The sequence below is a fragment of the Nomascus leucogenys genome, chromosome 3 (genome assembly GCF_006542625.1).
Source record: "Nomascus leucogenys isolate Asia chromosome 3, Asia_NLE_v1, whole genome shotgun sequence".
NCBI classification, from domain to species: domain Eukaryota; kingdom Metazoa; phylum Chordata; class Mammalia; order Primates; family Hylobatidae; genus Nomascus; species Nomascus leucogenys.
This window is the reverse complement of record NC_044383.1, coordinates 15895921-15907990: the sequence shown is the minus strand read 5'-3', so window position 1 is coordinate 15907990 and position 12070 is coordinate 15895921. Positions and strand designations below refer to the sequence as shown.

General features: G+C 41.1%; 1 long non-coding RNA gene across 1 annotated transcript; it reads right to left on the bottom strand.

The window, feature by feature from the left end:
• Positions 1–281: 281 nt before the first annotated feature.
• Positions 282–11338, bottom strand: LOC115832361. The gene is made up of 3 exons (XR_004027839.1): positions 11326–11338; positions 1283–1287; positions 282–349 (listed from the first exon to the last, which is right to left on the bottom strand). It is a non-coding gene; the product is annotated as an uncharacterized LOC115832361 (long non-coding RNA).
• Positions 11339–12070: the final 732 nt, after the last annotated feature.

The window sequence follows — 12070 nt, the reverse complement described above, 5'->3', positions numbered from 1 at the left end:
GAACCATGTTGACTGACAGCTACTCCGTGACAATGTGCAGTTGCATTCTTACTCTTGATGTTGTAATGACTTTGATTTGGTGGCCATTATAAGACCACTTACCTCTGTGGCTCTCCCTATAGTGATAATTATCGTAGAAGTCTTCCGACAGTGGAGCTGGGTGGATCTGAGAATTCTGTGTCATCTGTGTCATTTTGGGGTCTGTTTCTATTGATTGATTTTTCTCCTCATGAAGGGTTGAATTTCCCTGCTTCTTTGTGTGCCTAATAATTTCTGTTGGATGCCAGACATTGTGAATTTTACCTTGTTGGGTGCTTGATATGTTTGTATTCCTTTAAATATTCTTGAGCTCATTCTGGGACATTGATAAATTATTGAAACCACTTGATCCTTTTGGAGCTTGTTTTCAAGCTTTGTTAGGAGGGACCAGAGCAGTCTTTGGTCCAGGGATAATAATACCCTTTTGAGTACTTCATCTGGTACCCAGTGTATGATGAGATTGTGCCATTCTATCTGATGGGAGCACAAACCATTCCTAGCCAAGTGGGAACCCTGGTAGTTATTCTGCCTGGTCCTTACTGCTGTTGTTTTTTCCTCTTTCCCTTTTCTTGAGTAGTTTTCTCACATGCTCACACTGGGAGAAGCTCCATGGAGCAGTTTCTGCACAGCTCCTATTCTGAGCTGTTCTCTTCTTTCAGGTGCTCTACCATTCACAGTCTGGCCTCCATGGCCTCCCCAGACTCTTAAGTGTGTCTCTTTAGCCCAAGGAGATATTGAGCTCTGTTTAGGTTTCTCCACTCTGTGCTGTTTAGGAAATGTTCTCCAGGCAGTCAGCTGGGCAGTTGTAAGGTTTCCCTCATTTACTTTCCTTCTTGCCAAGATCACTGCCCTGTGCTGCCTGTTACACACTGTCTGAAAACTGTTTTTCATATCTTGTCTGTTTTTGGTTGTGGGAAGTGAAAGAGTATAAGCCCAGGGCCTCATCACAGTTGGAAGTGGAATTTTTGGAGCCGAGACTCTTAGCTTTAAGATGCCAGCTGAGTCCCTTGGTCTCAATGTCTTCTCATCATTGTCTTATAATGCAGTGAAATAATGTCCCTAAGTGAGGCCCTAAAACTGGGAAGTCTTCATCCGGCCTGGGGATTTTGAAAAAAGGTTTTGGTTCTAGGAAAAAATAAGATGTCCAGCAAGGCTTTTTCTAATGACAAGAAGTAAGACAGTATCTGCCATGAGGTACCCACAAATTGTTACCTTCCTGCTCAAAAAGCTTGGAATAAATGACCTTTGCTTGTATGATAAAAAGCAACATCCTGGACCCTATCTGTATCTTCAACCTCATCTCCTGCCCTGCCCTCCTTCCTTCTGCCTCCAGCCATGCTGGGTTTCCTTCAGTTTGTTGTGCCAGCAGGTCTCCACATCTTCTTTTGGACATGTTCTCACCTCCAGGCTCCTGTGCTTTCAAGTCTCAGCTGTGATGTCACTTTCCTAGACCAGCTAAGCCTGCTTTGGGTCTTACAGCCCTCTGGATTCTCCTTTGTGGCACTCACACCAGTGTGATGACAGAGGGCCTTGTTATCCAGAGGTGATCCTCCTGAAAGGACACCTTAGACCAAGCCCACTTAACATAGGAGCCAGTATTTCATGGGAAATGGGATTTAAAGAAGATTTGATTAAGATTTTCTTGAAAATGGAGATTATAAATTACGAACATAAATTTATTTTTGTCTTATACTTACCTAATTTTAGATTCTAATTTCAACCACACATTGAAGTTTAGAGCGGACAAAAGTTGAATCAGATGTTGATAATTTCAAGCAATATAATTTTTATGACAAAATCGGATAATGGCATGAGATGGCTTCCCTTGTTTTGTAATTTAAAAAAAAAATTCTTTAAAACAAAAACATAAAGAAAGCTGTTTATTGCAGAAAGGGTCTAGGTCTTTATGCATTTTCCCAAGGGCTTCCCTTAACCACTTGATCCAACCATTCTGTTTTGACTATCAATTCATCATCCATGGCAAATCCCTCTCTCTCCGTTGTTACGTGATCTAACTGTCACAGCTTCATCTATCATTGGCTTGGCCTGGGGTTTAAGCTGTTCTTTAGCATCACTGTCATAGACATCATAAAATCCTACAGCTTTGGTAAAGTCTTCAATTTTTTTTTCAATTTGTTTGTACTGCAATTGCATCATACTGTCAGATAACAAAAACAAACAAACAAACAAACAAAAAAAAAAACAAAGGAGAGATGGAACAGAAATGATGACAGCTCTTTGGGCTGTGATAGATGCTGACATTATGTCTGTTGTTTGAGTAGAAACTGATCTTACAAGTGGTTAGTTCACTGAATATTTTTGAAAGTCTCAGGATAATTTCTGTTTCTCTATGAAACCTCACGAATGTGGACGCTTGGCTAATAAATACTCAAGAGTATGTGGCCTCCCTATGTACAAATATTTGTTTATTTACTTGTTTAATGTTATCTCCCTCCCTGGACATCAGCTCCGTCAGAGAGGGACCTCTGAACCGTGGGGGCCTACAACAGGTCTAGCCCAGAGTCAGGGCGTGGTCAAATGTTTGCTGAACAAATATGCAAGCTCAAGAAGAACTAGGAGGAGAGGATCCTTCATAGAGTGGTCTCAGCTCATCGAATCATTCCATTGTCAGTGATCTGGACTCCTTAAGATCAAGCATTGGGCTGATGGGTTGAAATTGTTTCCTTATTGTTCTAGGGTAGTGTTTAGGAAGAGGAATGCATGGGCCAAGCTACTGCTCTTCAGGTGAAAGCAAAGGAGAGATGATTGCCCCCCAAGGGGAAGAGTTTTAGGGTTTTTACTCTGGGCTTGGCTACTGAGGGTAAGTTGTGGATCTGTGTTAGGGTACTCAGGCTAAGCAGAAGCTCTGGGAGAAGAGAGTGCTGCTACTTCTGACCTTCCAGAATTCTCTGCTCCAACCTGGGAGGGGTATGTGTATGTGTGTAAGTTCCTTGCATGGTTTTGGGAGCTTGGTGGCTTCAGGCCTGTCTCTGAGAGACAAGCCTGGGAAGCTGTATATAATGAACCAATACTGTGGTCCCAGACAATCTCTCAGAAGAAATACGGTGCCTTGGGTAATTTTCTTTACTTGAAAATGTCACTCAAAGTGGCTTGCTTTGGGGACATTTTAGCCCCTGGAGATTACCTAATACTGGGCCTCTCACTCTTGGCCACACAAGTAACCCTCATGACAGATGAGAGTAGCCATGTACCCCTGAAGACACATGCTGGAAGGAGGACACTTCTTTGATGTTTTATTGGAAAATTAATGTACATTTTGCATTTGATTTCAAGATGTGCTCAGGTTTACTTTTATATAAAAATACTGCCTCCTCAAAAAAAAAAAACAAAAAACAAAGAAAAAGAAACCCTTCAAGTGAGTCAGGCTTGTGTGCTCTCAGGCAGTAACACAGGGGTTTACACACCCCAGTTTGTGAAATGACTCATGTTAATGACTCATTTCTGGAATAGTAACCCTCCAACTCAGCCACTGCAATGTGGAATGCACCAGCATCATCAGTCTCTGGGTCCTCCTTAGCACTGATTCCGGGTTAGAAAAGCAACAACCCTCCTGGCTAGTGTACACTCTCACTTTCATGAAATTACAGCTCCTTCCAGAGAGTGGTTAGATGTTCATTATGATCTAGTTTGATCATTTAAGAAAACAAGGAAAATATATATATGCTACACATGTTTTAATTTTTCTTCTTACTGACTTTCAAAAAATAAGTCGTTGGATCAGTTTCCAGATAGGTAGAAGTTTGAATGTGGGAGTTGAGTAAATTCTTGAGGTTCACTAAGGTTTTTCTTCTCATTAAGATCTGGGGGATTTCTTTTCCGAAAGGCCTAGCCCCTGCTCTGCTCCTGCATTTTCTGAAGGCTTTACATCCCAGCAGAAAGCTCTTCCTGGATTTAGATGTTGACAGTAATTTCCTTTCTTTACATGCCAGCATCAGTTACAGTTTCTTTCTGGTCAGCTTTTTTCAACTTCATATTTTAGCCCAGAATCCAACAACATCATTAGAAAACTGATGAAGCATTTTATATTTGTGCTCCCTTGTCAGGTAGCTAAATCTCAGAGCTTGACCTTTAGGCACATAAAAAAAAAAAAGCCCCAGATACTGTGCTATGCTTCAGCTGGTTCATACAATTTTACCACATTCATGATTTTTTGTTAATAAGATTTAGTATCACAGAATGAGACAGAACTAGAAGGGGCCTTTAATGATCATTTAATTTACTCTCCTCATTTTAAGTGGAAGAAACTAGGCATCAGAAAGGTTTAGTGACTAACCAAAGGTCACACAGTGAGGAACAGGGTCCCAGTCTCCTGACTTATTCTGGGATACCACGATACATAGTTAACTTTTGCTGAATGTCAAACTGCCCCAATGTTAATGGCTTAAATTGCTTATTTAGGTAACAATTCTGTAAGTCAGCAATTGGCCTGGGCTCACCTGGGTGGTTCTTCTGGTCTTTGCTGGGCTGGGCTGATCTTGGCTGGGCTTACTCATGTCTCTGCAGTCAGGTAGTATGTTGGCTGGGGCTGGCATGTTATGATGGCATCATCTGAGATGACTGAGATAATAGAGGCTTCTCCCATGTGATCCCTCATCTTCCAAAATGCTAGCCCAGGTTTGCCCTCATGGCAGTTACAGGGTTCCAAGAGCAACAAGGGAGAAATCTCTCAATGTGCAATCATTTTTTAAAGCTACTACTTATGTCATGATTACTAATGTCCCATTGGTCAAAGTAAGTCACAAGAACAAGCCCAGATGAAAGGGAATGAACAGAGAGAGAGAGAGAGATAAGATATCCTATAGGCCATCTTTTTAAAAGTCTCACTTCTAGTAACCTGGGCTGACAATAATAACATGCAGTTGTAAATGATACCATGGGCTAGCCTCTTATAATTGAGTTATTTCAGTTCATCTGGTGCTGGTAGATTTTACTTTATTGTATATTATTTTCTCTTAGAGTACAGTCTATTGTAGGTAGACATATGAGAGAACCAAAAAAAAAAAAGTACTATTTCTTGTTCCCCAGTTTATGATAAAAACTTTCTTTAAGCTCCCAAAATGCTGTTAAAGAGAAGCTCAAAGGATCTGTGGATCTATCCCAATATTTATGCATAGGTTCAAGGGGCAATAATAGTTCTATCCTTCATATTTTAGGACCATTATATGGTTTGTACATGAAGCTCATTCTTTACCCCATTTGACTTTCATAGCCTTCCTGTGGAGTAGCTGGGCATGAGATATTTGCCCTATTTTACAGATTGGGAACTAAGGCTCAGATTCTCACTCCTCCCACCCTGCCCCACCCCATCGCCCCAGGAATTGCCATGGGACTCCATAGGTGTGATGCCTGTGTCAATTTCCTCTTCCCCCAAGTCTAGAAGCCTGTGGAGAACCCCCAAACAGCTCTCCCTCAGCTCTGTGATTTCTCTCCAGTCTCAAGGTTGGAGTAACATTTTGACTGTGCTATTCTGGGAAGAGAGTTCCTGCCTTTTCTTTACTGAGAGGAGCCAGGCCACAGATGTGGGCTCCTGGCCCCCAACTTTCCTCTCAAGGTGCTTCAATTTGTCTGAGTGTCATCCCCTCGTCCTCGGAGGGTTCTCCTCCTCCACCTCCTTCTCTAAGTTTAGTCCTTCACTGGGCTCCTGATTCCATCCCTCTCTTTGCTGGGCTCAGGGAAGGTTCCCTGGAGGAGGTGGCATGTAAGCTGATCCCTGGAGATGAGGAAGGTCATTCTGGTGTCAGGCATTGGCAACAGTTTGAAGTATTTTCTAGTTAAGGGGAAATGGTAGCAATCAGTATGGGAACCGTGTGGGAGCTTTCATGACTGGAGGTTAGAGTGTGTGTATTAGGGGCAGGAGGAAGGGAAAAGATGGGCCCTTCCCTCAAGTGGCCCCACCATAACCTATCCCACCTCAATGGAAAATCACTGGCTGATGGGAATAAGTCTTAAAGAAGGGTCCAGCTTGCTAGCCAGAGGCCACAGGTAATAGCCACCTGGTGCTTTCCCCTAGCTGGAATAGATGAGCACATATTCTCTCATGCTCTTGGAAAGCCTGGAATAGTGTAATGAGGACCAGCATCCAACCCTTTGCCGGATTACTGAAGGCAGGTGGTGAGGAAGCCGCACTCCACACCAGTCAGCATCTCCTCCAGCAGACCTCAGGGCCTGGAAAAATCATGTCTCCTCTGAGAAACTGCTGTGCTCTCCTTGGGTTGATTTGTGTTTCATCTGGTGGATACCATGCATAGTTAGACTGTCATTGGTTGTAGTTTCCTTTTTTTCTTTGGCTGCTAGGAAGCTCCGAGCTGAGTGTTTTCCTAACATATTTTAAAGAGTAAAAATCAGTTTGTTGATTTTTATAAATATAATAATAATTAAAAATTTTCAACAGTGCAACAATGTATGAAAAAGAAAGTTTAGGTTTAAAAATCACTCCAAATATTACCATTAGGTAAAAATATTCTAGATATTATTTTCTGTCTCTCCGTTTGTGGAGACACACACACATACACACACACACACACATACACACATGCACTTTTCCATATATGTCAATATTCATGAATGGACTTCCGTCTGTCTATCTATCTATCTATCTATCTAATTACTTATCTATATCTATCTCTCTACTTCTTTCTCTGTCTCTTGCCCCATCTATCAATCAATCAATCAATCGATAGATAGATTGATAGATAATGTGTGGAAGTCCATTTGTGGAAAACAAATCATATGAATGATGCTTGTTACTTTTAACATAAAGGCTTAAAGTTAATTTTACTTAAATTTCAAGGAAGAAAAAGAAGCTAAAGGCAAGTGGAATGAATTGTTGCACTTTTCACCACAAGATATATTCTCTTCTGAAAGGTCTAAAGTTAAGACAGGAGACTGTGGAGAGAACATTGAGGTTGGGGTAATGATGTTTTTCTAGATGCGTTGTTTCACTTTCAGATACTCTCAGCCACCCCCTTGCTGTGAAAGATGAGGAACTGAGCACCTCACACCTCCCACACCCTTCTTTGAGGAGTTATAAAATGTTCACAGTTCACACAATAGTTTGGTATTAATTCGATGTTTAAATAGATTCTATTGTTACTACTGGCCATTTTACCACCCCTTCTCCACTACTGAAATCTCAATTTCCATTTATCTTTTAATTAGCTGGTTTCATGGGCAAGTAGTTTTGTCAAGAAGATACTGTATTCACTGAGTTTTTAAAATGTCTGTTTTGTACTTATCTTCATGTCTGAGAATGTCTGTTTGTTACCTTTCTATGAGACCAGAACCTTGGCTGGCTGTGGTACTCTTGATTTCCGTCTCCCTTTAAGTGGGGTATCCTTGCTCCATTGTCTCGGAGGAGGAATGTTGCCTTAGGCCTGAGGGCAGGCTGACCCTCTCCTTTCTTGATGATCATAGGCTTTCCATACCTGAATTCTTGAGAAACCGTTACATTTTCATTTAAGTTAAATTACATAATTAGAACATATCATGATGTTGGACTTACTGAATGAGATTATTTCCTCTGGAATATTACGTGGTATGGATTCAGTTCTTCCTTCTCCAACAGTGCTGTATTGTATCATTCAGTTCCTTTCCAGTCAATACCTTTTCCCTGCCTTTTGTGGTTTCTCTATGTCCGGGACACTAATTACCTTGTGTTGAATTCTTTGTTCTGGTTTCTTTGTCTTTTTCATCTATTTCTTTGTGATTATCTAGGCCTTTCCTTTATGCCAGTAATACGATTTTCAGCTATACCTGTGCTGTTCTTGCTGTTTTTAATTATGTTATTTATTTTTAAACACTGTTTGGTCCACAATTTATTTTCTTTGGTTTGTAATCTCCATTTTCCTTTCACTATGTCATTTTCTCACTCCTCTCATCATTTTATTATGACAGTTTCAAAGATATACAAAAGGTGAAAGGATTGATAGTGGATACCCATATACCCACCATCCATGTTCTACAATTAACATTTTACTTGCTTCACCATGTATCTGTTAACAACTAGTCCTTCAATCTCTCTATCCATCATATTTTTTGCTAGGTTTCAAAAGCAAGGGGGTGACATTGGTACACATCCCTCTAAATACTTCAGCAAGAATATCACTAACTGGGCCCGGTGCAATGCCTCATGCCTATATCTCAGCTCTTTGGGAGACTGAGGCAGGTGGATGGCTTGAGTCCAGGAGTTTGAGACCAGCCTGGGCAACATGGCAAAAGCCTGTCTCTATTAAAAATATAAAAATTAGCTGGGCATGGTTTTGTGTACCTGTGGTCCTAGCTGCTTGGGAGGCTGAAGTGGGAGGATCCACTGAGCCCAGGAGGGCAAAGGCTGCAGTGAGCTGTGATTGCACCAGTGAACTCCAGCCTGGGTGACAGAGCCAGACCCTGTCTCAAAAAAAAAAAAAAATTCACTAATTGGAGTTTAATTTTTATTTACAGTTTTTTATTTTTTTCCCTTGATGTGAAATTTGCATACAACAAAATGTCACATATCTTGAGTATGTCATTTGATAAGTTTCCCCAAAAAATTTATTGCAAAAATTTCAAACATACAGCAACATTAAAAGATTTTTATAGCAAACAACCACGTATGCATTACTTAGATTTTTGTATTAACAATTAACTCTACTTGTTTTATCACATATCTATCACATTTTCTTTTGAGGTAAAATTTACGTATCATTGAATGCACAAATCTTAAGTGTACATTTGATGAACTTTAGCAAATACAACCACTGTGTGCTCCAAATCACTGTCAAACTATAGACCACTACATTGGAAACTCCCTGGTGTCCCTGTTCAGCTCATTTCCAGCCCCCACCCAGAGGCAACGACCATTTTGATTTTTTTCCACCATAGATTAGTCTTGCTTGCTCTCGAGCCCCACATAAATGGAATCATACTCTTTTGTGTAAGACTTCTTTCACTCAGCATAATGTTTTTGAAATTCGTCTTTATTGTTGTCTTTATCGGTAATTTGCTTCTTTTTATTGCTTAGTAGTTTTCCATTGCATGAGTATACCATTGTTTATTCTTCCATTCTCTTGTTGCTGGACACCTGGGATGTTTCCAGGTTTTGACCATTATGAAGAAAGCTGCTGGGAATATTTTTGTGCAAACCTTTTGTTCATTTCTCTTGGATAAATGCCTAAAATTGGAATCGTTAGGTCATAGGGTAGGTATATGTTTAGTTTTATAAGACACTGCCAGAACTTTTCTCCAATTTTTGTATTATATATCACCGGCAATGCTTGAAGTTTCTATTAAATAGTTGCTCCATATCCTTGGCAACACGTAGTGTTGTCAGTCTTTTTGATTTTAGCCTTTCTGGTGGGGTAGAATGGTCATTCGGGGCTCTTTTTAAAAATTGGATTCATGTTCTTACTGCATTTTTCTTCAGCTAATGCACTTGTAAAATTTTTCTTGTGTACTTTAGTTCACGTTTCTTCCATTGTTCGGTCATATCTGTCTTTCACTTGCTATTTCTTTTCCCTTTCACGGGGAGTGGCCGTCAGCTCAATGCTCCGAGTCACTCAGTTGCTGCACCATTTCTTTTCATTTGATTTGTGCTTGAGCAGCTCTCTCCAGACATTTGTTTTGATCTAATGGAGTGTATTTAGCTTCTTGACTTTCTTTCCATTGTACTTGAGGATGCTTTGACTTTTCTTTCCCTCCTTTGCTACAGTATTTTTTTAAACCAGGTATGATTTACATAGAGTAAAATCCATCCTTCCCCAGACGTTCACTTCTATCAATATTGGCAAGTGTGCTCAGATGTGTAACTGCCACCACAATGAGGATATTCACTGTTTCCATCATTCCACCAAGTTCCCTCATGTGCCTTTGTAGTCGATCCCCACGACCTCCAAGTCCCGGCAGCCTCTGATGTATTTCCTATCCTTAGAGTTTTGTTTTTTCCAGAATGTTATATCAGTGGAATCATACAGTATGTTACCTTTTGAGTCTGGATGCTTTCACTTCATCTGTGGTGTTGCACGAATCAATAGTTTGTTCTTTTTGTTGCTGAGTGTGATTCTGTTATCTGGATGTACCACAGTGTGTTTATCCACTCACCAGGTGAGGGACACTTCCATTATTTCCGGTTTTGGATGATCATAGAGAAAGCTTCTATAAACATCTGCATACTGTTTTTTTGTGGGTGTTCATATCATTTGCCACATTTTGAGGACTGATGTTTCCTGTTGTAGTTACGTATTTTTGTCCCAAATAGCTCCAATAAAGCAAGTGTCTATGTTAGACTTCCACTTCTGGACTTTTGTTTAATATCCACTCTTGGGCTCATCACACCCAGTGTAGGGGTGTTGACCTTTCCCATGGCATACTCTTGGCTTTAGATGGTTTCCGTAATCACCATGTGGACCCAGGATGCTCACTTCTATCTGAGAGAGTAAGGGCCCTGATCCTGTCCTCAATTTTCCTGTTTCTCCCAGCAGCAGTTTTCACTCATCCCCAGTCAATGGTGAGAAAGCTGTGGCCAGCTTCACTCCAGATCCTAGGGTATTAGTGAGAATAGCTAGGATTTTGTTGACCCCCCAAAATGGCTCCTGGGGGATTGGGAGTGGGGATGGACACATTGCTGCATTGAATCATTTTGCTCTGCTCCATAATATTCCTTTTCTTTCCTTGGCTGATGCTTTTGAAACTTTGTGCTTTGCCTCTGTCCTTTTTTGCTATATCTCCATTTTTATTTATTTATTTTTTTTGAGACAGAGTCTTCCTCTGTCACCCAGGGTGGAGTGCAGTGGCACGATCTTGGCTCACTGCAACCTCTGTCTCCTGGTCTCAAGCAATCCTCCTGCCTTAGCCTTCCAAGTAGCTGAGACCACAGACATGTGTCACCATGTCTGGCTAATTTTCGTATTTTTAGTAGGGATGGGTTTCACCATGTAGCCCAGGCTGGTCTTGAACTCCTGAGCTCATGTGATCTGCCTGCCTTGGCCTCCCAAAGTGCTAGGATTGCAGGCATGAGCCACTGCACCTGACCTATTTTTTTATTTTTTAAATCAATTTCTTTAGCTATTTGGGGAGGGAGGTTCTCTATGCAGCTTCCATTAGCCATCCTAACTCAAAAATCTCTGCTTACCATTAAAAACTGTGCAGACCTTTTTGACTTGCATTTTCATGTCCTAACTTTTCCTCTGGCCTCATCCTGCTATTCTCGTCTGATTTTCCTTCTCTCAGATTTCTTTATCTATTTTAAAATTTTATTGTGCTATATGCATATTTACAAGCTGCCTCAAATACTTTTGGAATGTAGGGAGATATAAATAAATCCATAACATTTAAAAAAAATCAAAATCAGTCAAGGGTTACCTAAGACCTGTGGGCTGTGGCGGCTGCAGGTAGGCCAGAATTCTGGATCTCAAGGAATTGTTAAGTACCTCTGGTTGAGTTTAGTGGTGACTTTGCCAAATGAACCACTTCAGCCCTTCAGGGAGCAGAGCTTCATTTTATGGCAGCTGAAACAGTATTGAGTAAGAGTCATAAAATCAAAGGCCTCCAGGGGCAAGGCAGGTACTACTAATTAGTAAAGCAGGTAGGTACAGGGCAAGAGGGAGTGGTGGTGACTGTGGCAAACCAGAGAGCACCTGCCTAGTCTGATGATGGCTGCTTCTCCTCCATTTAATAGGTAGGCAGGTATATGGGCTAATCTTACCAGAACTTTTAGAGGGGCCAGATATAAAGCAATTGGCTAGGCACTAGTTTTTTTTTGTTTGTTTGTTTTTTGTTTTTTTCTTTTTTTGAGACGGAGTCTCTGTCACCCAGGCTGGAGTGCAGTGGTGCAATCTTGGCTCACTGCAACCTCCGCCTCCCAGGTTCAAGTGATTCTCCTGCCTCAGCCTCAGCCTCCCAAGTAGCTGGGATTACAGGTGCCCACCAGCACACTTGGCTAATTTTTGTATTTTTAGTAGAGACGGGGTTTCACCATGTTGGTCAGACTGGTCTTGAACTCCTGGCTTCATGATCTACCCACCTCAGCCTCCCAAAG